This window comes from Gossypium raimondii, unplaced genomic scaffold, assembly GCF_025698545.1.
Source record: "Gossypium raimondii isolate GPD5lz unplaced genomic scaffold, ASM2569854v1 Contig00266, whole genome shotgun sequence".
NCBI lineage: Eukaryota > Viridiplantae > Streptophyta > Magnoliopsida > Malvales > Malvaceae > Gossypium > Gossypium raimondii.
In genome coordinates, this window is record NW_026291366.1 from 82,821 (window position 1) to 109,634 (window position 26,814).

At 27.6% G+C, this 26,814-nt stretch overlaps 2 long non-coding RNA genes across 2 annotated transcripts in view; both read right to left on the reverse strand.

Moving 5' to 3' along the window:
- Positions 1-237: 237 nt before the first annotated feature.
- Positions 238-26,814, reverse strand: part of LOC128037710 (uncharacterized) — a 45,433-nt gene continuing 18,856 nt past the window's right edge. Inside the window, exon 2 of the long non-coding RNA XR_008193411.1 lies at positions 238-430. This is a non-coding gene — a long non-coding RNA (uncharacterized LOC128037710). The remainder of the gene's footprint in view (positions 431-26,814) is intronic.
- On the reverse strand, positions 7,950-26,564 carry LOC105784763 (uncharacterized). Its single transcript, XR_008193410.1, has 2 exons — positions 26,494-26,564; positions 7,950-8,184 (listed from the first exon to the last, which is right to left on the reverse strand). It is a non-coding gene; the product is annotated as an uncharacterized LOC105784763 (long non-coding RNA).

Sequence of the window (26,814 nt, forward strand, 5' to 3'; positions counted from 1 at the left end):
TTTCTTTCAAAAATAATTATATTATATCAATTTTTAGTATATTTCACATAATATTCTATTGCATTATTTTCTTATCTCTTATTATATTATATGTTGATTATATTAATTATATTATATTTACACATCATAATTGAATCAAAGTTACTAGATCTAGGATCGAGCAAAGACACAAAACCTTTGGGATCATGACAAGGCAAAGCTAGATCATAAATCATGGTTAAGGCGAACCAAGTTAGGTAAAAGAAAGAGATAAAAAGTATTAATTATGTTGCCTTAATATGCAGAGCTTTCTACATTTATATAAGTAAGATACCGTCACATATTATCAAAATATACATTAACTTCGACACCTAGTGAGTCTTGAGCAGCCACGATTCCAAGGATTAACAGCTTCTTGGAGAAGGCGACGGTAGGAAACAAGACCGGAGACCTCTGGATGGTTGATTGTCATTGCTGCATCAATTTGGATCACCTCTTCCATCACCACTATTCCAATTAGAGCCAAACAAATTAACCATGTTTTCATGTTTGAGACTCCCATGATTGGTCTTTGGTTTCATTGGAATAATTTTCTTATCACCTATTTATAGGGTTTTGGAATGAGACCCTATTTTAGAAATTACGTCAAATTAGGTGATATTGTTTTTCTTTTTTTCTTTTTTTAATTTCTTGTTGCTTAAACTGTAAAATGTGTTAAATTTTTTATAAAAAAATACATTTTAGAAATTGGACCAGGTAATCTAAGGTTTTTTTTCTCAATTAGTCGAATATTATGGAATGCGTTTGTGTGTGCACGTGTGTGTTTGTGTTTTGGCAAAATGAAAGACAACTGAGCTCTAATCTCAATATGATACAATCTCAATTAGACTATATCTTTCCTATCTTACACGTTGCATATCATTCAATAAGAAACAAAATCTCTCATCTGGTGGTCAGGAATGTGAGTAGAGTCTCATTATTCCATGTATAATATACAAATATATTGTGGTGTACTTTCAAGTAAATATTTTATTATTAATTTTTTTGTTTATAAATAAAAACATATTTATATATTTTATTATTACCCTACCTTCATATATAATTATTTTTAATGCCGATGTGAAGCAAGTGATTTTAGGCATTGTTGAATATTATTAAAAAGGATAGCATATTAAAGCATTAATAACATATTCATTGAGGACTATACTTTTACTTCATCTAATTAAAAAAAGTAGCATTGTTCAAAATAATAAGTAATTAACTTAATTAAAATAAATAAATTATTTTAATAATTAAAATATATTCCTAATAAAATATTTATAATATTTATTGAAATATTTATGAAAATATAAAATTGACATATTGTAAATTAAACCTTACATTATTAAATATTTATTTTTTCTTAAAAAATAATTGACGATAATAATACGTAGATAATATATAATTAATATAAATGTAATTATGTTAGATTATTTCAGAGTATAAAATATATTAATTATTCATAATTTTTTTATACGAAATGTAAATGTAATTACATTAAAACACATTAAAAACAACCTCAAACACATTTAAATCATCTAAAAGCGCATACCACATCACATCTATTATACTTATAGGAAACTAGCTAGGTGTACCGAAAATGCGATATCACCACTCAAATCTAGTTCATAAACTTTAATTTCGATTCCAAACATCCTAGATATCATCTAATTACTGATATATATCATCAATTTTACATAATTACACCGATATATTTTTTAGAAAAATCAAGCTTAAGTGATCATTAAATAAGGAAAACATTCAATTTGCTTAAATTCATTAAGGATTTGTTAAATTAAGATAAAATAACTCTTAAATATATCAAAATGAGTTAGAAATAACTGTAAAACCGAAGCTTAGCCAAGAAATACGAGATCTACCATTTTCAAGCAAGAAATCAACTTAAAATCAATTAATATATTGAGATCTTGATTTAATCATTTAAATATCAAATTGAAATAACAACTCACTTAATTTAATGAATAAAAAGTTTATTTTAATCAATAAAAAGTTAGAATCTCACCTAAATTTTAAAAAATCGACGATCTATGGACCTAATGCGAGCTAAAACTTGTGAGGATCTCTTAAGGATTTTAAGGATGATAACATGAGTGCTCCTCAATATTGAAAAGAAATTTAGTGTTTACAGAGCTTAGGAATAAAAACGGATGAACTAATTTTGAAAGAAAAACTTTAATTTGGTGTTTGGTAAATTTTTGAATGAATAATGGGAGGGAAGAAGAAGACGCGGGGGTTGTTAAATAGGCACCAAACTTTAAAAAAATTATCCTTTACCCATTTAACCCCCCTCCGGTTTTCTCCTTTATCCGAATTGGTCCATATTGTTCAATTAAAGCCAATTTAAAATTTATTTTCAAATCCAATCTCGTTTTTAAAATCCATTTTAACCAAATTAATTCTCACACAATCAATTTTACTTTCTTAACCTAAAATTACAAATTCTATTTATTTTAAAAATTTGTTTAATTAATTACTAATTATTTTAATTATCTATCCCAATTACGATTTCCAATTCACTAATCCCTGATTTACTCTCTCGACTTTTGGAATGTGACAATTCTACTGCGCCTAGGGCACGATGCCAGGACAAAGCAAAGGAAGAGTGGTATCGGGTTATTATGCAAACAGTGGAAATGTGGCATAGTGTAGGATTACACCTTATGTGTATATTTTTATCAAACTTCTACTTTGTAATAAGCCGTGATAAGTCTATAGTAACAAGTTATTTTAAATATTTTCCTTTATTTTTGGATTTTAAGTCCTCCAGTTAAAGAAATAAATAAAATGTAATATTTAAAGTGCTCAACTGATTTAAGTATTGTGTTTAATAACAACTAAGATCTGAGCCCGACGAATCAGGTCGGGTTAGGGTGTTACAAAACTCATGCCAAACGAGTGTTTAACACAAGCATTATTAACCACCGCTCCGTTCAAGTCAAGATATAAGGAAATAATTTAAATAATTCATATCAATCCACAAATGATTTAAAAACTAATTTGTTGAAATGTGTATTAAAAATAGAAAATTTAAAGTAATCATATACTAATCCAAAATCAAATTTCAATCGTACATTAATACAAATCCTTTAAATAAAACATTTAAAAATAAAATAGAATAGTTGTTTTAAAAATATATATAATTAAATTATTTTATTTTTCAACTAGAAGAACACGGATTCTAAATTGACTAGTGAATCCACTTTTGAATCTACTCTTTTGAAAAACACAAAATATAATTATATATTCAGTCAAGAGTAATACATATAATAAATAATTTTTACAAACTTATTTAGTATGAAACTTATTTAGAAAAATTTAACAGATCATTATGAATGATAAAGACGAACAACATTGAAAAAGATATTTCATGATTCTTTTTTTGTTTTCTAGAATTAGGCTTCATGTTCATGATTTCATGCAATGTTCCCTTACATTATAAAATTATTCTAAAGGTGAAGCTTACACTCCTCAATTTATAAGAGAATAAAAAGAAATTAAAGTTGATATTGAACTAATTGATCCCTCTCAAAACATTGGGGCAATTTAATACTATCAAATTTGAAACTAAGTAACTAAGGAAAATTAAGTATTAACCACTAAAATTAACATTTTCCATCAATTTATATAATTTTGATTGATATAATAACAAATTAAACCCTCAACATTTACATATTCTAAAGACCAATATGTACGGTACTTCATTGTATACTAGTTTAATATAGGTTTTAGATGTTGATTAAAAAACTTAATACAAATTGAACTCAAGAAGACTACCAATACTCATCGAATACTATATTGCCGATTAGTAGCATTCGTGAGATATGATAATAAGTGTATTTATATATATATTTTATAAATCCTAACATATAATGATTGTGTTTATTGTAAAATATAATAATTCAAATTTTTCTAAGTTCGTAATTTATTCTATATTTCTTTCAAAAATAATTATATTATATTATATTAATTTTAGTATATTTCATATAATATTCTATTTGCATTAGTTTCTTATCTCTTATTATATTATATATTAATTATATTAATTATATTATATTTACACATCATAATTGTATCAAAGTTACTAGATCTAGGATTGAGCAAAGACACAAAACCTTTGGGATCATGACAACGCAAAGCTAGATTATAAATCATGGTTAAGGCGAACCAAGTTAGGTAAAAGAAAGAGATAAAAAGTATTAATCATGTTGCCTTAATATGCAGAGCTTTCTACATTTATATAAGAAAAATATTGTCTTTATACATTTCTTGTTGCTTAAATTGTAAAATGTGTTAATTTTTTTATTAAAAAAACATTTTAGAAATTGGACCAGGTAATCTAAGGTTTTTTTCTCAATTAGTCGAATATTATGGAATGTGTTTGTGTGTGCACGTGTGTGTTGTGTTTCTCAATATGATACAATCTCAATTAGACTTGTAGCTTCCCAGAATTTGGGCCTAGAAGTAGTGGGCCCTGAGCGTGGTAACCCATAAAAGTTTATGTGTTCGTGATAATATCATAATTTAAGTTTAGCTTTGGTGGCTAAGTATTGGGCATATTTGGGAGTGCTTGAGAAGCATGGGTTCAAGTTTGGGTGTTTGCAAAATTTTAATTTGGGCTCTTAAGTGAACTTGGCTGTTAACTTATAGGACTTATAATAATTAGTGGTTGTTTTATAACAAAATAGAGAATGGATCTAGTGGCAAGGTGGCGATACATGTGTAGGAAGTAGTCTGAGGTTCGAGGCATGGCGTGCGCAATTGTAGGATTTTGAAATGGGAGAAGTTGGAGCCGTTTGGGTGTGGTTGAAATTGGTCATAAGAATTTTAATTGAATTTGAATGGGGAGTTGGAGTAAATAAAGGAGAAAATTTCAGTGGAGGGATTGGTGGAGTTTTTGAAGGATTTTGAAATGGGAGAAGTTGGAGCCGTTTGGGGGGAGTTTTGTTTAGGCAAATTCGGCTAGAGAGTGCATTGGGTGCATTTTCGACAATTGCTTTCCATTATGCTGATTATTTTTTTCTCTTCTATCTATAGTGCCAAATATTGCCATAGACCTTTTTGGGTGTTTTTCTCGTTTCGGTTTTCTTTATTCTCCTCTCACTGTTTCCTATTCTTCTTAATGTGAGCTGGATTCAACTTCTCTTTCTTTGCCTTCATTGTTTTTCCCTTCTCTATTGGTCAAACGTTTCGGCCTACAAGCGTTCTAACAAGTCATTTCTCCAGCCTCTGAAGTGCCGCATCTGTTCTTCTCTTGTGGGTTGAATGAGGTCAATTCATTTGGTTGGCTGATTGTTAGGAGCAAGTGGTTATGTGCTTTCAAATACTGGCTGAATGTGTAGTTCTCTTGTTGGCCGTGTGTTTTCCATACGATAGTAATTGTTAGGAGCAAGAAATCAACTTAAAATCATTAATATATTGCGATCTTGATTTAATCATTTAAATATCAAATTGAAATAACAACACACTTAGTTTAATGAATAAAAAGTTTAGTTTAATGAATAAAAAGTTAGAATCTCACCTAAATTTAAAAAAAATTGACGATTTATGGACCTAATGCGAGCTAAAACGTGTGAGGATCTCTTAAGGATTTTAAGGATGATAACAAGAGTGTTCCTCAATATTGAAAAGAAATTTAGTGTTTACAGAGCTTAGGAATAAAAACGGATGAACTAATTTCGAAGAAAAACTTTAATTTGGTGTTTGGCAAATTTTTGAATGAATAATGGGAGGGAAGAAGAAGACGCGGGGGTTGTTAAATAGGCACCCAATTTTAAAAAATTTATCCTTTACCCTTTTAACCCCCCCTCCAGTTTTCTCTTTTATCCGAATTGGTCCATATTGTTCAATTAAAGCCAATTTCAAATTTATTTTCAAATCCAATCTCGTTTTTAAAATCCATTTTAACCAAATTAATTCTCGCACACTCAATTTTAATTTCTTAACCTAAAATTACAAATTCTATTTACTTTAAAATTTTGTTTAATTAATTCCTAATTATTTTAATTATCTATCCCAATTACGATTTCCGATTCACTAATCCTTGATTTACTCTCTCGACTTTTGGAATGTGACAATTCTACTGCGCCTAGGGGACGATGCCAGGACTAAGCAAAGGAAGAGTGGTATCGGGTTATTATGCAAACAGTGGAAATGTGGCATAGTGTAGGATTACACCTTATGTGTATATTTTTATCAAACTTCTACTTTGTAATAAGCCGTGATAAGTCTATAGTAACAAGTTATTTTAAATATTTTCCTTTATTTTTGGATTTTAAGTCCTCCAGTTAAAGAAATAAATAAAATGTAATATTTAAAGTGTTCAACTGATTTAAGTATTGTGTTTAATAACAACTAAGATCTGAGCCCGACGAATCAGGTCGGGTTAGGGTGTTACAAAACTCATGCCAAACGAGTGTTTAACACAAGCATTATTAACCACCGCTCTGTTCAATTCAAGATATAAAGAATAAATTTAAATAATTCATATCAATCCACAAAAACAGAGAAGGGATCTAGTGGCAAGGTGGCGATACTTGTGTAGGAAGTAGTCTGAGGTTCGAGGCATGGCGCGCGAAATTGTAGGATTTTGAAATGGGAGAAGTTGGAGCCGTTTGGGTGTGGTTGAAATTGATCATAAGAATTTGAATTGAATTTGAATGGGGAGTTGGAGTAAATCAAGGAGAAAATTTTAGTGGAGGGATTGGTGGAGTTTTTGAAGGATTTGGAAATGAGAGAAGTTGGAGCCGTTTGGGGGGAGTTTTGTTTAGTCAAATTCGGTTAGAGAGTCCATTGGGTGCATTTTCGACAATTGCTTTCCATTATGCTGATTTATTTTTTTTCTCTTCTATCTATAGTGCCAAATATTGCCATAGACCTTTTTGGGTGTTTTTCCCGTTTCAGTTTTCTTTATTCTCCTCTCACTGTTTCCTATTCTTCTTAATGTGAGCCGGATTCAACTTCTCTTTCTTTGCCTTCATTGTTTTTCCCTTCTCTATCGATCAAACGTTTCGGCCTACAAGCGTTCTAACAAGTCATTTCTCCAGCCTGTGAAGTGCCGCATCTGTTCTTCTCTTGTGGGTTGATTGAGTTCAATTCATTTGGTTGGCTGATTGTTAGGAGCAAGTGGTTATGTGCTTTCAAATACTGGCTGAAAGTGTAGTTCTCTTGTTGGCCGTGTGTTTTCCTTAGGATAGTAATTGGGTGAAGCCTGAACTCCTCAATTTATAAGAGAATAAAAAGAAATTAAAGTTGATGTTGAACTAATTGATCCCTCTGAAAAAAATTGGGCAATTTAATACCTATTAAATTTGAAACTAAGTAACTATGGAAAATTAAGTATTAACCACTAAAATTAACATTTTCCATCAATTTACATAATTTTGATTGATATAATAACAAATTAAACCCTCAACATTTACATATTCTAGAGACCAATATGTACCGTACTTCATTGTATACTTGTTTAATATAGGTTTTAGATGTTGATTAAAAAACTTAATACAAATTGAACTAGCACCACCAATACTCACCGAATACTATATTGCGGTTGGTAGCATTGGTGAGATGATAATTCTGTATTTACATTTTTTTATTATAAATCCCTAACATATAATGATTATGTTTTTGTAAAATATAATAATTCAATTTTTTAAGTTCATAATTTATTCTATATTTCTTTCAAAAAATAAATATATTATATTAATTTTCAGTATATTTCATATAATATTCTATTTGCATTATTTTCTTATCTCTTATTATATTATATGTTGATTATATTGATTATATTATATTTACACATCATATTTGAATCAAAGTTACCAGATCTAGGATCGAGCAAAGACACAAAACCTTTGGGATCATGACAAGGCAAAGCTAGATCATAAATCATGGTTAAGGCGAACCAAGTTAGGTAAAAGAAAGAGATAAAAAGTATTAATTATGTTGCCTTAATATGCAGAGCTTTCTACATTTATATAAGTAAGATACCGTCACATATTATCAAAATATACATTAACTTCGACACCTAGTGAGTCTTGAGCAGCCACGATTCCAAGGATTAACAGCTTCTTGGAGAAGGCGACGGTAGGAAACAAGACCGGAGACCTCTGGATGGTGGATTGTCATTGCTGCATCAATTTGGATCACCTCTTCCATCACCACTATGCCAATTAAAGCCAAACAAATTAACCATGTTTTCATGTTTGAGACTCCCATGATTGGTCTTTGGTTTCATTGGAATAATTTTCTTATCACCTATTTATAGGGTTTTGGAATGAGACCCTATTTTAGAAATTACGTCAAATTAGGTGATATTGTTTTTCTTTTTTTAATTTCTTGTTGCTTAAACTGTAAAATGTGTTAATTTTTTTTTAAAAAAATACATTTTAGAAATTGGACCAGGTAATCAAAGGTTTTTTTTTCTCAATTAGTCGAATATTATGGAATGTGTTTGTGTGTGCACGTGTGTGTTTGTGTTTTGGCAAAATGAAAGGCAGTTGAGCTCTAATCTCAATATGATACAATCTCAATTAGACTATATCTTTCCTATCTTACACGTTGCATATCATTTAATAAGAAACAAAATCTCTCATCTGGTGGTCAGGAATGTGAGTAGAGTCTCATTATTCCGTGTATAATATACAAATATATTGTGGTGTACTTTCAAGTAAATATTTTATTATTAATTTTTTTTATAAATAAAACATATTTATATATTTTATTATTACCCTACCTTCATATATAATTATTTTTTAATGCCGATGTGAAGCAAGTGATTTTAGGCATTGTTGAATATTGTTAAAAAAGATAGCATATTAAAGCATTCATAACATATTCATTGAGGAATATACTTTTACTTCATTTAATTAAAACAAAGTAGCATTGTTCAAAATAATAAGTAATTAACTTAATTAAAATAAATAAATTATTTTAATAATTAAAATATATTCCTAATAAAATATTTATATTATTTATTGAAATATTTATGAAAAATATAAAATTGACATATTGTAAATTAAACCTTACATTACTAAATATTTATTTTTTCTTAAAATAAATAATTGACTATAATAATACGTAGATAATATATAATTAATATAAATGTAATTATGTCAGATTATTTCAGATTATAAAATATATTAATTATTCATATTTTTTGTATACGAAATATAAATGTAATTACATTACAAACACATTAAAAACAACCTCAAACACATTTAAATCATCTAAAAACTGCATACCACATCACATCTATTATACTTATAGGAAACTAGCTAGGTGTACCGAAAATGCGATATCACCACTCAAATCTAGTTCATAAACTTTAATTTCGATTCCAAACATCCTAAATATCATCTAATTACTGATATAAATCATCAATTTTACATAATTACACTGATATATTTTTTAGAAAAATCAAGCTTAAGTGATCATTTAAATAATTCATATCAATCCACAAATGATTTAAAAACTAATTTGTTCAAATGTGTATTAAAAATAAATAATTTAAAGTAATCATATACTAATCCAAAATCAAATTGCAATCTTACATTAATACAAATCCTTTAAATAAAACATTTTAAAATAAAATAGAATAGTTGTTTTAAAATATATATAATTAATTTATTTTATTTTTTCAACCAAAAGAAACTGAATTCTAAATTGACTAGTGAATCCACTTATGAATCTACTGTTTTGAAAAACACAAAATAAAATTATTTATTCAGTCAAGAGTAATATATATAATAAATAATTTTTACAAGCTTATTTATTATGAAACTTATTTAGATAAATTTAAAAGATCTTTAAGAACGATAAAGACGAACAACATTGAAAAAGAAATTTCATGATTCTCTTTTTTTTTCTAGAATTAGGCTTCATCTTCATGATTTCATGCAATGTTCCCTTACCTTATTAAGTTATTCTAAAGGTGAAGCTTAAACTCCTCAATTTATAAGAGAATAAAAGAAATTAAAGTTGATGTTGAACTAATTGATCCCTCTGAAAAAATTGGGCAATTTAATACTGTTAAATTTGAAACTAAGTAACGAAGGAAAATTAAGTATTAACCACTAAAATTAACATTTTCCATCAATTTACATAATTTTGATTGATATAATAACAAATTAAACCCTCAACATTTACATATTCTAAAGACCAATATGTACGGTACTTCATTGTATACTAGTTTAATATAGGTTTTAGATGTTGATTAAAACACTTAATACAAATTGAACTCAAGAAGTACCACCAATACTCATCGAATACTATATTGCCGATTAGTAGCATTCGTGAGATATGATAATATTTGTATTTATATATTTTTTATAAATCCCTAACATATAATGATTGTGTTTATTGTAAAATATAATAATTCAAATTGTTGTAAGTTCGTAATTTATTCTATATTTCTTTCAAAAAATAATTATATTATATTAATTTTCAGTATATTTCATATAATATTCTATTTGCATTATTTTTATCACTTATTATATTATATATTAATTATATTATATTTACACATCATAATTGTATCAAAGTTACTAGATCTAGGATAGAGCAAAGACACAAAACCTTTGGGATCATGACAACGCAAAGCTAGATCATAAATCATGGTTAAGGCGAACCAAGTTAGGTAAAAGAAGGAGATAACAAGTATTAATCATGTTGCCTTAATATGCAGAGCTTTCTACATCTATATAAGAAAGATACTATCTTTCTACATTTCTTGTTGCTGAAACTGTAAAATGTGTTAATTTTTTTATAATAAAGAATACATTTTAGAAATACTAAAAAAGAGTAGAATTATTGTACTAAAAAATACTCTAAGTTCAATTCCCAGGAAAGAGAGGTGGATCACAAGGATCTCTTAAGTACCAGGTCTTTCCTAGCTAGAATATCCCTCAATCATAATTTAGTAGCACAATAAATCACTACAATCACACTCACAATTCATGCAGAATAAGACAATAAAGAACACAAGAATTTAACGAGGTTCAGCAAATTTTGCCTACGTCCTCGGGCGCTACCAAATATATTTCAGTCTAAAATACAAGTGAGAATTTACAGAGAGAGAGAGAAAGAAAACAATGCCTTAAGTAGAGAAGGGCAAATTTGGGATGATGAAGAAGAGAAATGGTTAGGCCTATTTATAGTTGAGATTCAGGGATCAAAATTGCAATTAACTTATGCCAAATCTCAATCCCACTTTTGGTGCCTTAAATCCTAGATTTTGATACCCATATCTTTCTGATACCCATAACTTTCTGATACTCGTATATTTGACTTTCTATAAATATGGATGATTTCCAAAACAAATTAATTCTCGAACATTCAATTTTAAGTTCTTAACCTAAAATTATAAATTCTATTTATTTTAAAAATTTGTTTAATTAATTCCTAATTATTTTAATTATCTATCCCAATTACGATTTCCAATTCACTAATCCCTAATTTACTCTCTCGACTTTTGGGATGTGACAATTCTACTGCACCTAGGGGACGATGCCAGGACTACGCAAAGGAAGAGTCGTATCGGGTTATTATGCAAACAGTGGAAATGTGGCATAGTGTAGGATTACACCTTATGTGTATATTTTTATCAAACTTCTACTTTGTAATAAGCCGTGATAAGTCTACAGTAACAATTTATTTTAAACATTTTCCTTTATTTTTGGATTTTAAGTCCTCCAGATAAAGAAATAAATAAAATGTAATATTTAAAGTGTTCAACTAATTTAAGTATTGTGTTTAATAACAGCCAAGATCTAAGGTCGACGAATCAAGTCGGGTTAGGGTGTTACAAAATCCATGCCAAACGAGTGTTTAACACAAGCATTATTAACCACCGCTCCATTCAAGTCAAGATATAAAGAAATAATTTAAATAATTCATATCAAAAGTGTATTAAAAAATAAATAATTTAAAGTAATCATATATTAATCCAAAATCAAACTGCAATCGTACATTAATACAAATCCTTTAAATAAAACATTTAAAAATAAAATAGAATAGTTTTTAAAATATATATATAATTAAATTATTTTATTTTTTCAACCAAAAGAACCTGAATTTTAAATTGACTAGTGAATCCACTTATGAATCTACTCTTTTGAAAACACAAAATATAATTATATATTCAGTCAAGAGTAATACATATAATAAATAATTTTTACAAACTTATTTAGTATGAAACTTATTTAGATAAATTTAACAGATCATTATGAATGATAAAGACGAACAACATTGAAAAAGATATTTCATGATTCTTTTTTTGTTTTCTAGAATTAGGCTTCATGTTCATGATTTCATGCAACGTTCCCTTACATTATAAAATTATTCTAAAGGTGAAGCTTACACTCCTCAATTTATAAGAGAATAAAAGGAATTAAAGTTCATATTGAACTAATTGATCCCTCTAAAAACATTGGGGCAATTTAATACCTATTAAATTTGAAACTAAATAACTAAAGAAAATTAAGTATTAACCACTAAAATTAACATTTTCCATCAATTTACATAATTTTGATTGATATAGTAACAAATTAAACCCTCAACATTTACATATTCTAAAGACCAATATGTACGGTACTTCATTGTATACTAGTTTAATATAGGTTTTAGATGTTGATTAAAAAACTTAATACAAATTGAACTACCAGCACCACCAATACTCACGAATACTATATTGCCGATTAGCAGACATTGGTGAGATATGATAATATCTGTATTTATATATATATATATATATATTATAAATCCCTAACATATAATGATTGTGTTTATTGTAAAATATAATAATTCAAATTGTTGTAAGTTCGTAATTTATTCTATATTTCTTTCACAAAATAATTATATTATATTATATTAATTTTTAGTATATTTCATATAATATTCTATTTGCATTATTTTTTTATCACTTATTATATTAGATATTAATTATATTAATTATATTATATTTACACATCATAATTGTATCAAAGTTATTAGATCTAGGATCGAGCAAAGACACAAAACCTTTGGGATCGTGACAATGCAAAGCTGGATCATAAATCATGGTTAAGGTGAACCAAGTTAGGTAAAAGAAAGAGATAAAACGTATTAATCATTTTGCCTTAATATGCAGAGCTTTCTACATTTTTATAGGAAAGATACTATCTTTCTACATTTCTTGTTGCTTAAACTGTAAAATGTGTTAAATTTTTTATAAAAAAATATATTTTAGAAATTGGACCAGGTAATCTAAGGGTTTATTCTCAATTAGTCGAATATTATGGAATGTGTTTGTGTGTTTGTGTGTGTTTGTGTGTGTTTGTGTTTTGGCAAATAGAAAGACAGTTGAGCTCTAATCTCAATATGATACAATCTCAATTAGACTTGTAACGCCCCAGAATTTGGGCCTAGAAGTAGTGGGCCTTGAGCGTGGGAACTCATAAAAGTTTATGTGTGCGAGTTAATATCATATATTAAGTGTAGCTTTGGTGGCTAGGTATTGGGCATATTTGGGAGTGCTTGAGAAACATGGGTTCTAGTCTAGATGTTTACAAAATTTTAATTTGGGCTCTTAAGTGAACCTGGCTGTTAACTTATAGGACTTATAATAATTAGTGGTTGTTTTATAACATAAAGAGAGAAGGGATCTAGTGGCAAGGTGGCGATACATGTGTAAGAAAGAGTTTGAGGTTTGAGGCATGGCATGCGCAATTGTATTTTTATTTTGTCTGCTGAAATGGGAGGTTTTGGAACCGGACTGGAACTCGTGGTTGAATTGGTCATAAGAATTTGAATTGAATTTGAATGGGAGTTAGAGTAAATCAAGGAGAAAATTTCAGTGGAGGGATTGGTGGAGTTTTGAAGGATTTTGAAATGGGAGAAGTTGGACCCTTTGGGGAGTTTTGTTTAGGCAAATTTGGCTAGAGAGTGCATTGGGTGCATTTTTGGGAATTGCTTTCCATTATGCCGATTTCTTTTATTTTCTCTCTTCTATCTATAGTTCTAAATATTGCCATAGACCTTTTGGGTGTTTTTCCGCTTGATTTTCTTTATTCTCCTCTCATTGTTTCCTATTCTTCTTAATGTGAGCGATTCAACTTCTCTTTCTTTGCCTTCATTCTTTTCCGTCCTCTATCGATCAAACGTTTCAACCTACAAGCGTTCTAACAAATCATTTCTCCACCTCTGAAGTCTGAATCTGTTCTTCTTTGTGGTTTGATTGAGTTCAATTCATTTGGTTGGTGATTGTTAGGGCAAGTGGTTATGTGCTTTCAAATCTGGCTAAATGTGTATTTCTCTTGTTGGCCGTGTGTTTTCCTTAGGATAGTAATTGTTTAACCTTTGTTATTGATATTGATGCTTAATAGATAATGTTGTAGTACAGATAAACCACAAGGAGGTGATATCAAAATATACATTAACTTCGACACCTAGTGAGTCTTGAGTAGCCACGATTCCAAGGATTAACAGCTTCTTGGAGAAGGCGACAATAGGAAACAAATCCGGAGACCTCTGGATGGTGGATTGTCATTGCTGCATCAATTTGGATCGCCTCTTCCATCACCAATATACCAATTAGAGCCAAACGAATTAACCATGTTTTCATGTTTGAGACTCCCATGATTGGTCTTTGGCTTCATTGGAATAATTTTCATATCACCTATTTATAGGGTTTTGTAATGAGACCCTATTTTAGAAATTACGTCAAATTAGGTGATATTGTTTTTATTTTTTTTATTTTTTTAATTTCTTGTTGCTTAAACTATAAAATGTGTTAATTATTTTATAAAAAAATACATTTTAGAAATTGGACCAGGTAATCTAAGGTTTTTTTCTCACTTAGTCGAATATTATGGAATCTGTTTGTGTGTGCACGTGTGTGTTTGTGTTTTGGCAAAATCAAATACAGTTGAGCTCTAATCTCAATATGATACAATCTCAATTAGACTATATCTTTCCTATGTTACACGTTGCATATCATTCAATATGAAACAAAATCTATCATCTGGTGGTTAGGGATGTGAGTAGAGTCTCATTATTCCATGTATAATATACTAAAATATTGTGGTGTACTTTCAAGTAAATATTTTATTATTAATTTTTTTATAAATAAAACATATTTATATATTTTATTATTACCCTACCTACCTTCATATATAATTATTTTTAATGCCGATGTGAAGCAAGTGATTTTAGGCATTGTTGAATATTATTAAAAAGATAGCATATTAAAGCATTAATAACATATTCATTGAGGAATATAGTTTTACTTCATCTAATTAAAACAAAGTAGCATTGTTCAAAATAATAAGTAATTAACTTAATTAAAATAAATAAATTATTTTAATAATTAAAATATATTCCTAATAAAATATTTATAATATTTATTGAAATATTTATGAAAAATATACAAATTGACATATTGTAAATTAAACCTTACATTATTAAATATTTGTTTTTTCTTAAAAGTAAATAATTGACGATAATAATACGTAGATAACATATAATTAATATAAATGTAATTATGTTAGATTATTTCAGATTATAAAATATATTAATTATTCATAATTTTGTAAATGAAATATAAATGTAATTACATTACAAACACATTAAATACAACCTCAAACACATTTAAATCATCTAAAAACGCATACCACATCACATCTATTATACTTATAGGAAACTAGCTAGTTTTACCGAAAATGTGATATCACCACTCAAATCTAGTTCATAAACTTTAATTTCGATTCCAAACATCCTAAATATCATCTAATTACTGATATAAATCATCAATTTTACATAATTACACTGATATATTTTTTAGAAAAATCAAGCTTAAGTGATCATTTAAATAATTCATATCAATCCACAAATGATTTAAAACTAATTTGTTCAAATGTGTATTAAAAATAAATAATTTAAAGTAATCATATACTAATCCAAAATCAAATTGCAATCGTACATTAATACAAATCCTTTAAATAAAACATTTTAAAATAAAATAGAATAGTTGTTTTAAAATATATATAATTAATTTATTTTATTTTTTCAACCAAAAGAAACTGAATTCTAAATTGACTAGTGAATCCACTTATGAATCTACTGTTTTGAAAAACACAAAATAAAATTATTTATTCAGTCAAGAGTAATATATATAATAAATAATTTTTACAAGCTTATTTATTATGAAACTTATTTAGATAAATTTAAAAGATCTTTAAGAACGATAAAGACGAACAACATTGAAAAAGAAATTTCATGATTCTCTTTTTTTTTCTAGAATTAGGCTTCATCTTCATGATTTCATGCAATGTTCCTTACCTTATTAAGTTATTCTAAAGGTGAAGCTTAAACTCCTCAATTTATAAGAGAATAAAAAGAAATTAAAGTTGATGTTGAACTAATTGATCCCTCTGAAAAAATTGGGCAATTTAATACCTGTTAAATTTGAAACTAAGTAACTAAGGAAAATTAAGTATTAACCACTAAAATTAACATTTTCCATCAATTTACATAATTTTGATTGATATAATAACAAATTAAACCCTCAACATTTACATATTCTAAAGACCAATATGTACGGTACTTCATTGTATACTAGTTTAATATAGGTTTTAGATGTTGATTAAAAAACTTAATACAAATTGAACTCATGATACCACCAATACTCATCGAATACTATATTGCCGATTAGTAGCATTCGTGAGATATGATAATATTTGTATTTATATATTTTTTATAAATCCTAACATATAATGATTGTGTTTATTGTAAAATATAATAATTCAAATTGTTGTAAGTTCGTAATTTATTCTATATTTCTTTCAAAAAATAATTATATTATATTAATTTTCAGTATATTTCATATAATATTCTATTTGCATTATTTTTATCACTTATTATATTATATATTAATTATATTATATTTACACATCATAATTGTATCAAAGTTACTAGATCTAGGATAGAGCAAAGACACAAAACCTTTGGGATCATGGCAACGCAAAGCTAGATCATAAATCATGGTTAAGGCGAACCAAGTTAGGTAAAAGAAGGAGATAAAAGTATTAATCATGTTGCCTTAATATGCGAGCTTTCTACATTTATATAAGAAAGATATTATCTTTCTACATTTCTTGTTCTTTGGCTTGTAAAATGTGTTAATTTTTTATAATAAAAATACATTTTAGAAATACTAAAAGAGTAAAATTATTGTACTAAAAATACTCTAAGTTCAATTCCCGAAAGAGAGGTGGATCACAAGGATCTCTTAAGTACCAGGTCTTTCCTAGCTAGAATATCCCTCAATCATAATTTAGTAGCACAATAAATCACTACAATCACACTCACAATTCATGCAGAATAAGACAATAAAGAACACAAGAATTTAACGAGGTTCAGCAAATTTTGCCTACGTCCTCGGGCACTACCAAATATATTTCAGTCTAAAATACAAGTGAGAATTTACAAAGAGAGAGAGAAAGAAAACAATGCCTTAAGTAGAGAAGGGCAAATTTGGGATGATGAAGAAGAGAAATGGTTAGGCCTATTTATAGTTGAGATTTAGGGATCAAAATTGCAATTAACTTATGCCAAATCTCAATCCCACTTTTGGTGCCTTAAATCCTAGATTTTGATACCCATATCTTTCTGATACCCATAACTTTCTGATACTCGTATATTTGACTTTCTATAAATATGGATGATTTCCAAAACAAATTAATTCTCGAACATTAAATTTTAAGTTCTTAACCTAAAATTATAAATTCTATTTATTTTAAAAATTTGTTTAATTAATTCCTAATTATTTTAATTATCTATCCCAATTACGATTTCCAATTCACTAATCCCTAATTTACTCTCTCGACTTTTGGGATGTGACAATTCTACTGCACCTACGGGACGATGCCAGGACTACGCAAAGGAAGAGTCGTATCGGGTTATTATGCAAACAGTGGAAATGTGGCATAGTGTAGGATTACACCTTATGTGTATATTTTATCAAACTTCTACTTTGTAATAAGTCGTGATAAGTCTCTGATAACAATTTATTTTAAACATTTTCCTTTATTTTTGGATTTTAAGTCCTCCGGATAAAGAAATAAATAAAATGTAATATTTAAAGTGTTCAACTAATTTAAGTATTGTGTTTAATAACAGCCAAGATCTAAGGTCGACGAATCAAGTCGGGTTAGGTGTTACAAAATCCATGCCAAACGAGTGTTTAACACAAGCATTATTAACCACCGCTCCATTCAAGTCAAGATATAAAGAAATAATTTAAATAATTCATATCAAAAGTGTATTAAAAAATAAATAATTTAAAGTAATCATATACTAATCCAAAATCAAACTGCAATCGTACATTAATACAAATCCTTTAAATAAAACATTTAAAAATAAAATAGAATAGTTTTTAAAATATATATATAATTAAATTATTTTATTTTTCAACCAAAAGAACCTGAATTTTAAATTGACTAGTGAATCCACTTATGAATCTACTCTTTTGAAAAACACAAAATATAATTATATATTAGGTCAAGAGTAATACATATAATAAATAATTTTTACAAACTTATTTAGTATGAAACTTATTTAGATAAATTTAACAGATCATTATGAATGATAAAGGCGAACAACATTGAAAAAGATATTTCATGATTCTTTTTTTGTTTTCTAGAATTAGGCTTCATGTTCATGATTTCATGCAACGTTCCTTACATTATAAAATTATTTTAAAGGTGAAGCTTACACTCCTCAATTTATAAGAGAATAAAAGGAATTAAAGTTGATATTGAACTAATTGATCCTCTAAAAACATTGGGGCAATTTAATACCTATTAAATTTGAAACTAAATAACTAAAGAAAATTAAGTATTAACCACTAAAATTAACATTTTCCATCAATTTACATAATTTTGATAGATATAGTAACAAATTAAACCCTCAACATTTACATATTCTAAAGACCAATATGTACGGTACTTCATTGTATACTAGTTTAATATAGGTTTTAGATGTTGATTAAAAAACTTAATACAAATTGAACTACCAGCACCACCAATACTCACGAATACTATATTGCCGATTAGCGACATTGGTGAGATATGATAATATCTGTATTTATATATATATATATATTATAAATCCCTAACATATAATGATTGTGTTTATTGTAAAATATAATAATTCAAATTGTTGTAAGTTCATAATTTATTCTATATTTCTTTCACAAAATAATTATATTATATTATATTAATTTTAGTATATTTCATATAATATTCTATTTGCATTATTTTTTATCACTTATTATATTAGATATTAATTATATTAATTATATTAATTATATTATATTTACACATCATAATTGTATCAAAGTTATTAGATCTAGGATCGAGCAAAGACACAAAACCTTTGGGATCGTGACAATGCAAAGTGGATCATAAATCATGGTTAAGGCGAACCAAGTTAGGTAAAAGAAAGAGATAAAACGTATTAATCATGTTGCCTTAATATGCAGAGCTTTCTACATTTTTATAGGAAAGATACTATCTTTCTACATTTCTTGTTGCTTAAACCGTAAAATGTGTTAAATTTTTATAAAAAATATATTTTAGAAATTGGACCGAGTAATCTAAGGGTTTTTCTCAATTAGTCGAATATTATGGAATGTGTTTGTGTGTTTGTGTGTGTTTGTGTTTTGGCAAATAGAAAGACAGTTGAGCTCTAATCTCAATATGATACAATCTCAATTAGACTTGTAACGCCCCAGAATTTGGGCCTAGAAGTAGTGGGCCTTGAGCGTGGGAACTCATAAAAGTTTATGTGTGCGACTTAATATCATATATTAGGTGTAGCTTTGGTGGCTAGGTATTGGGCATATTTGGGAGTGCTTGAGAAACATGGGTTCTAGTCTAGGTGTTTACAAAATTTTAATTTGGGCTCTTAAGTGAACCTGGCTGTTAACTTATAGGACTTATAATAATTAGTGGTTGTTTTATAACATAAAGAGAGAAGGGATCTAGTGGCAAGGTGGAGATACATGTGTAAGAAGGAGTTTGAGGTTTGAGGCATGGCATGCACAATTGTATTTTTATTTTGCTGCCTGAGCTGGGGAGGTTTTGGAACTGGACTGGAACTCTGTGGTTGAATTGGTCATAAGAATTTGAATTGAATTTGAATGGGGAGTTAGAGTAAATCAAGGAGAAAATTTCAGTGGAGGGATTGGTGGAGTTTTTGAAGGATTTTGAAATGGGAGAAGTTGGACCCTTTGGGGGGAGTTTTGTTTAGGCAAATTTGGCTAGAGAGTGCATTGGGTGCATTTTTGGGAATTGCTTTCCATTATGCCGATTTCTTTTATTTTCTCTCTTCTATCTATAGTTCTAAATATTGCCATAGACCTTTTTGGGTGTTTTTCCCGCTTTGATTTTCTTTATTCTCCTCTCCTTGTTTCCTATTCTTCTTAATGTGAGCGATTCAACTTCTCTTTCTTTGCCTTCATTCTTTTTCCGTCCTCTATCGATCAAACGTTTCAACCTACAAGCGTTCTAACAAATCATTTCTCCGACCTCGAAGTCTTGAATCTGTTCTTCTTTGTGGGTTGATTGAGTTCAATTCATTTGGTTGGTGATTGTTAGGGCAAGTGGTTATGTGCTTTCAAATCTTGGCTAAATGTGTATTTCTCTTGTTGGCCGTGTGTTTTCCTTAGGATAGTAATTGTTTAACCTTTGTTATTGATATTGATGCTTAATAGATAATGTTGTAGTACAGATAAACCACAAGGAGGTGATATCAAAATATACATTAACCCGACACCTAGTGAGTCTTGAGTAGCCACGATTCCAAGGATTAATGACTTCTTGGAGAAGGCGACAATAGGAAACAAATCCGGAGACCTCGGATGGTGGATTGTCATTCTTTGCATCAATTTGGATCGCCTCTTCCATCACCACTATACCAATTAGAGCCAAACGAATTAACCATGTTTTCATGTTTGAGACTCCCATGATTGGTCTTTGGCTTCATTGGAATAATTTTCATATCACCTATTTATAGGGTTTTGTAATGAGACCCTATTTTAGAAATTACGTCAAATTAGGTGATATTGTTTTTATTGTTTTTAATTTTTTAATTTCTTGTTGCTTAAACTGTAAAATGTGTTAATTATTTTATAAAAAATACATTTTAGAAATTGGACCGAGTAATCTAAGGTTTTTTCTCACTTAGTCGAATATTATGGAATCATTTGTGTGTGTGCGTGTGTGTTTGTGTTTTGGCAAAATCAAATACAGTTGAGCTCTAATCTCAATATGATACAATCTCAATTAGACTATATCTTTCCTATGTTACACGTTGCATATCATTCAATAAGAAACAAAATCTATCATCGGTGGTTAGGGATGTGAGTAGAGTCTCATTATTCCATGTATAATATACAAAAATATTGTGGTGTACTTTCAAGTAAATATTGTAGTATTAATTTTTTAATAAATAAAAACTGTTTATATATTTTTATTATTACCCTACCTACCTTCATATATAATTATTTTTAATGCCGATGTGAAGCAAGTGATTTTAGGCATTGTTGAATATTATTAAAAGATAGCATATTAAAGCATTAATAACATATTCATTGAGGAATATAGTTTTACTTCATCTAATTAATCTGAAGTAGCATTGTTCAAAATAATAAGTAATTAACTTAAATAAAATAAATAAATTATTTTAATAATTAAAATATATTCCTAATAAAATATTTATAATATTTATTGAAGTATTTATGAAAAATATAAAAATTGGCATATTGTAAATTAAACCTTACATTATTAAATATTTGTTTTTTCTTAAAAGTAAATAATTGAGCGATAATAATCGTAGATAATATATAATTAATATAAATGTGATTATGTTAGATTATTTCAGATTATAAAAATATATTAATTATTCATAATTTTTGTAAATGAAATATAAATGTAATTACATTACAAACACATTAAATACAACCTCAAACACATTTAAATCATCTAAAAGCGCATACCACATCACATCTATTGTACTTACAGGAAACTAGCTAGTTTTACGAAAATGTGATATCACCACTCAAATCTAGTTCCTAAAATTTAATCTCAATTCCAAACATCCTAAATATCATCTAATTACTGATATAAATCATCAATTTTACATAATTACACCGATACATTAATACAAATCCTTTAAATAAAACATTTAAAAATAAAATAGAATAGTTTTTAAAAATATATATATAATTAAATTATTTTATTTTTTCAACCAAAAGAACATGAATTTTAAATTGACTAGTGAATCCACTTATGAATCTACTCTTTTGAAAAACACAAAATATAATTATATATTCAGTCAAGAGTAATACATATAATAAATAATTTTTACAAACTTATTTAGTATGAAACTTATTTAGATAAATTTAACAGATCGTTATGAATGATAAAGACGAACAACATTGAAAAAGATATTTCATGATTCTTTTTTTGTTTTCTAGAATTAGGCTTCATGTTCATGATTTCATGCAACGTTCCCTTACATTATAAAATTATTTTAAAGGTGAATCTTACACTCCTCAATTTATAAGAGAATAAAAGGAATTAAAGTTCATATTGAACTAATTGATCCCTCTAAAAACATTGGGGCAATTTAATACCTATTAAATTTGAAACTAAATAACTAAAGAAAATTAAGTATTAACCACTAAAATTAACATTTTCCATCAATTTACATAATTTTGATTGATATAGTAACAAATTAAACCCTCAACATTTACATATTCTAAAGACCAATATGTACGGTACATCATTGTATACTAGTTTAATATAGGTTTTAGATGTTGATTAAAAAACTTAATACAAATTGAACTACAGCACCACCAATACTCACCCAATACTATATTGCCGATTTAAAGCATTGGTGAGATATGATAATATCTATATTTATATATATATATATATATTATAAATCCCTAACATATAATGATTGTGTTTATTGTAAAATATAATAATTCAAATTGTTGTAAGTTCGTAATTTATTCTATATTTCTTTCACAAAATAATTATATTATATTAATTTTCAGTATATTTCATATAATATTCTATTTGCATTATTTTTTTATCACTTATTATATTAGATATTAATTATATTAATTATATTATATTTACACATCATAATTGTATCAAAGTTATTAGATCTAGGATCGAGCAAAGACACAAACCCTTTGGGATCGTGACAATGCAAAGCTGGATCATAAATCATGGTTAAGGCGAACCAAGTTAGGTAAAAGAAAGAGATAAAACGTATTAATCATGTTGCCTGAATATGCAGAGCTTTCTACATTTTTATAGGAAAGATACTGTCTTTCTACATTTCTTGTTGCTTAAACTGTAAAATGTGTTAATTTTTTTATATAAAAATATATTTTAGATATTGGACCAGGTAATCTAAGGGTTTTTTCTCAATTAGTCGAATATTATGGAATGTGTTTGTGTGTTTGTGTGTGTTTGTGTTTTGGCAAATAGAAAGACAGTTGAGCTCTAATCTCAATATGATACAACCTCAAACACATTTAAATCATCTAAAAACTGCATACCACAGCACATCTATTATACTTATCGGAAACTAGCTAGTTTTACCGAAAATGTGATATCACCACTCAAATCTAGTTCCTAAAATTTAATCTCAATTCCAAACATCCTAAATATTATCTAATTACTGATATAAATCATCAATTTTACATAATTACATTGATATATTTTTTAGAAAAATCAAGCTTAAGTGATATTAAATAAGGAAACCATTCAATTTGCTTAAATTCATTAAGGATTTGTTAAATTAAGATAAAATAACTCTTAAATATATCAAAATGAGTTAGAAATAACTGTAAAACCGAAGCTTAGCCAAGAAATACGAGATCTACCATTTTCAAGCAAAAAATCAACTTAAAATCAATTAATATATTGAGATCTTGATTTAATCATTTAAATATCAAATTGAAATAACAACTCACTTAGTTTAATCAATAAAAAGTTAGAATCTCACCCTAATTTTAAAAAATTGACGAGCTATGGACCTAATGCGAGCTAAAACGTGTGAGGATCTCTTAAGGATTTTAAGGATGATAACATGAGTGTTCCTCAATATTGAAAAGAAATTTAGTGTTTACAAAGCTTAGGAATAAAAACAGATGAACTAAATTCGAAAGAAAAACTATAATTTGGTGTTTGGCAAATTTTTGAATGAATAATGGGAGGGAAGAAGATGACGTGGGGGTTGTTAAATAGGCACCAAATTTAAAAAAAATTATCCTTTACCCATTTAACCCCCCCCGATTTTCTCCCTTATCCAAAATGGTCCTTATTGTTCAATTAAAGCCAATTTCAAATTTATTTTCAAATCCGATCTCGTTTTTAAAATCCATTTTAACCAAATTAATTCTCGAACACTCAATTTTAATTTCTTAACCTAAAATTATAAATTCTATTTATTTTAAAATTTTGTTTAATTAATTCCTAATTATTTTAATTATCTATCCCAATTACGATTTCCAATTCACTAATACCTGATTTACTCTCTCGACTGTTGGGATGTGACAATTCTACTGCGCCTAGGGGACGATGCCAGGACTACGCAAAGGAAGAGTCGTATCGGGTTATTATGCAAACAGTAGAAATGTGGCATAGTGTAGGATTACACCTTATGTGCATATTTTTATCAAACTTCTACTTTGTAATAAGCCGTGATAAGTCTATAGTAACAAGTTATTTTAAATATTTTTCTTTATTTTTGGATTTTAAGTCCTCCAGTTAAAGAAGTAAATAAAATGTAATACTTAAAGTGTTCAACTGATTTAAGTATTGTGTTTTATAACAACCAAGATCTGAGGCCGACGAATCAGGTCGGGTTAGGGTGTTACAAAACTCATGCCAAATGAGTGTTTAACATAAGCATTATTAACCACCGCTCCATTCAAGTCAAGATATAAAGAAATAATTTAACTAATTAATATCAATCCACAAATGATTTAAAAACTAATTTGTTCAAATGTGTATTCAAAAATAAATAATTTAAAGTAATCATATACTAATCCAAAATCAAATTGCAATCGTACATTAATACAAATCCTTTAAAGAAAACATTTAAAACTAAAATAGAATAGTTTTTTAAAAATATATATAATTAAATTATTTTATTTTTCAACCAAAAGAACCTAAATTCTAAATTGACTAGTGAATCCACTTATGAATCTATGCTTTTGAAAAACACAAACTATAATTATATATTCAGTCAAGAGTAATATATATAATAAATAATTTTTACAAAATTATTTAGTATGAAACTTATTTAGATGAATTTAAAAGATCATTATGAATGATAAAGACGAACAACATTGAAAAGTAAATTCATGATTCTTTTTTTTCAACAATTAGGCTTCATCTTCATGATTTCTTGCAATGTTCCCTACATTATAAAATTATTCTAAAGGTGAAGCTTACACTCCTCAATTTATAAGAGAATAAAAAGATATTAAAGTTGATATTGAACTAATTGATCCCTCTGAAAAACATTGGGGTAATTTAATACCTATTAAATTTGAAACTAAGTAACTAAGGAAAATTAAATATTAACCACTAAAATTAACATTTTCCATCAACTTACATAATTTTGATTGATATAATAACAAATTAAACCCTCAACATTTACATATTCCAAAGACCAATATGTACGGTACTTCATTGTATACTAGTTTAATATAGGTTTTAGATGTTGATTAAAAAACTTAATACAAATTGAACTAGCAGCACCACCAATACTCACGAATACTATTTGGTGATTGGTAGCATTGGTGAGATATGATAATTTGTGTATTTATATATATATTTTATAAATCCATAACATATTATGATTGTGTTTATTGTAAAATGTAATAATTTAAATTTTTGTAAGTTCGTAATTTATTCTATATTTCTTTCAAAAAATAATTATATTATAGTAATTTTCAGTATATTTCATATAATATTCTATTTGCATTATTTTCTTATCTCCTATTATATTATATGTTAATTATATTAATTATATTATATTTACACATCATAATTGTATCAAAGTTTCTAGATCTAGGATCGAGCAAAGACACAAAATGTTTGGGATCATAACAATGCAAATCTAGATCACAAATCATGGTTAAGGCGAACCAACTTAGGTAAAAGATAGAGATAAAAAGTATTAATCATGTTGCCTTCATATGCAGAGCTTTCTACATTTATATAAGAAAGATACCGTCATATATTATCAAAATATACATTAACTTCGACACCTAGTGAGTCTTGAGCAGCCACGATTCCAAGGATTAACAACTTCTTGGAGAAGGCGACGGTAGGAAACAAGACCGAAGACCTCTAGATGGTGTATTGTCATTGTTGCATCAATTTGGATCACCTCTTCCATCACCACTATGCCAATTAGAGCCAAACAAATTAACCATGTTTTCATGTTTGAGACTCCCATGATTGGTCTTTGGTTTCATTGGAATCATTTTCATATCACCTATTTATAGGGTTTTGGAATAAGACCCTATTTTAGAAATTACGTCAAATTAGGTGATATTGTTTTTATTTTTTTTATTTTTTTAATTTCTTGTTGCTTAAACTGTAAAATGTGTTAAGTTTTTTATAGAAAAAAATACATTTTAGAAATTGGACCAGGTAATTTAAGGTTTTTTTTCTCAATTAGTCGAATATTATGGAATGTGTTCGTGTG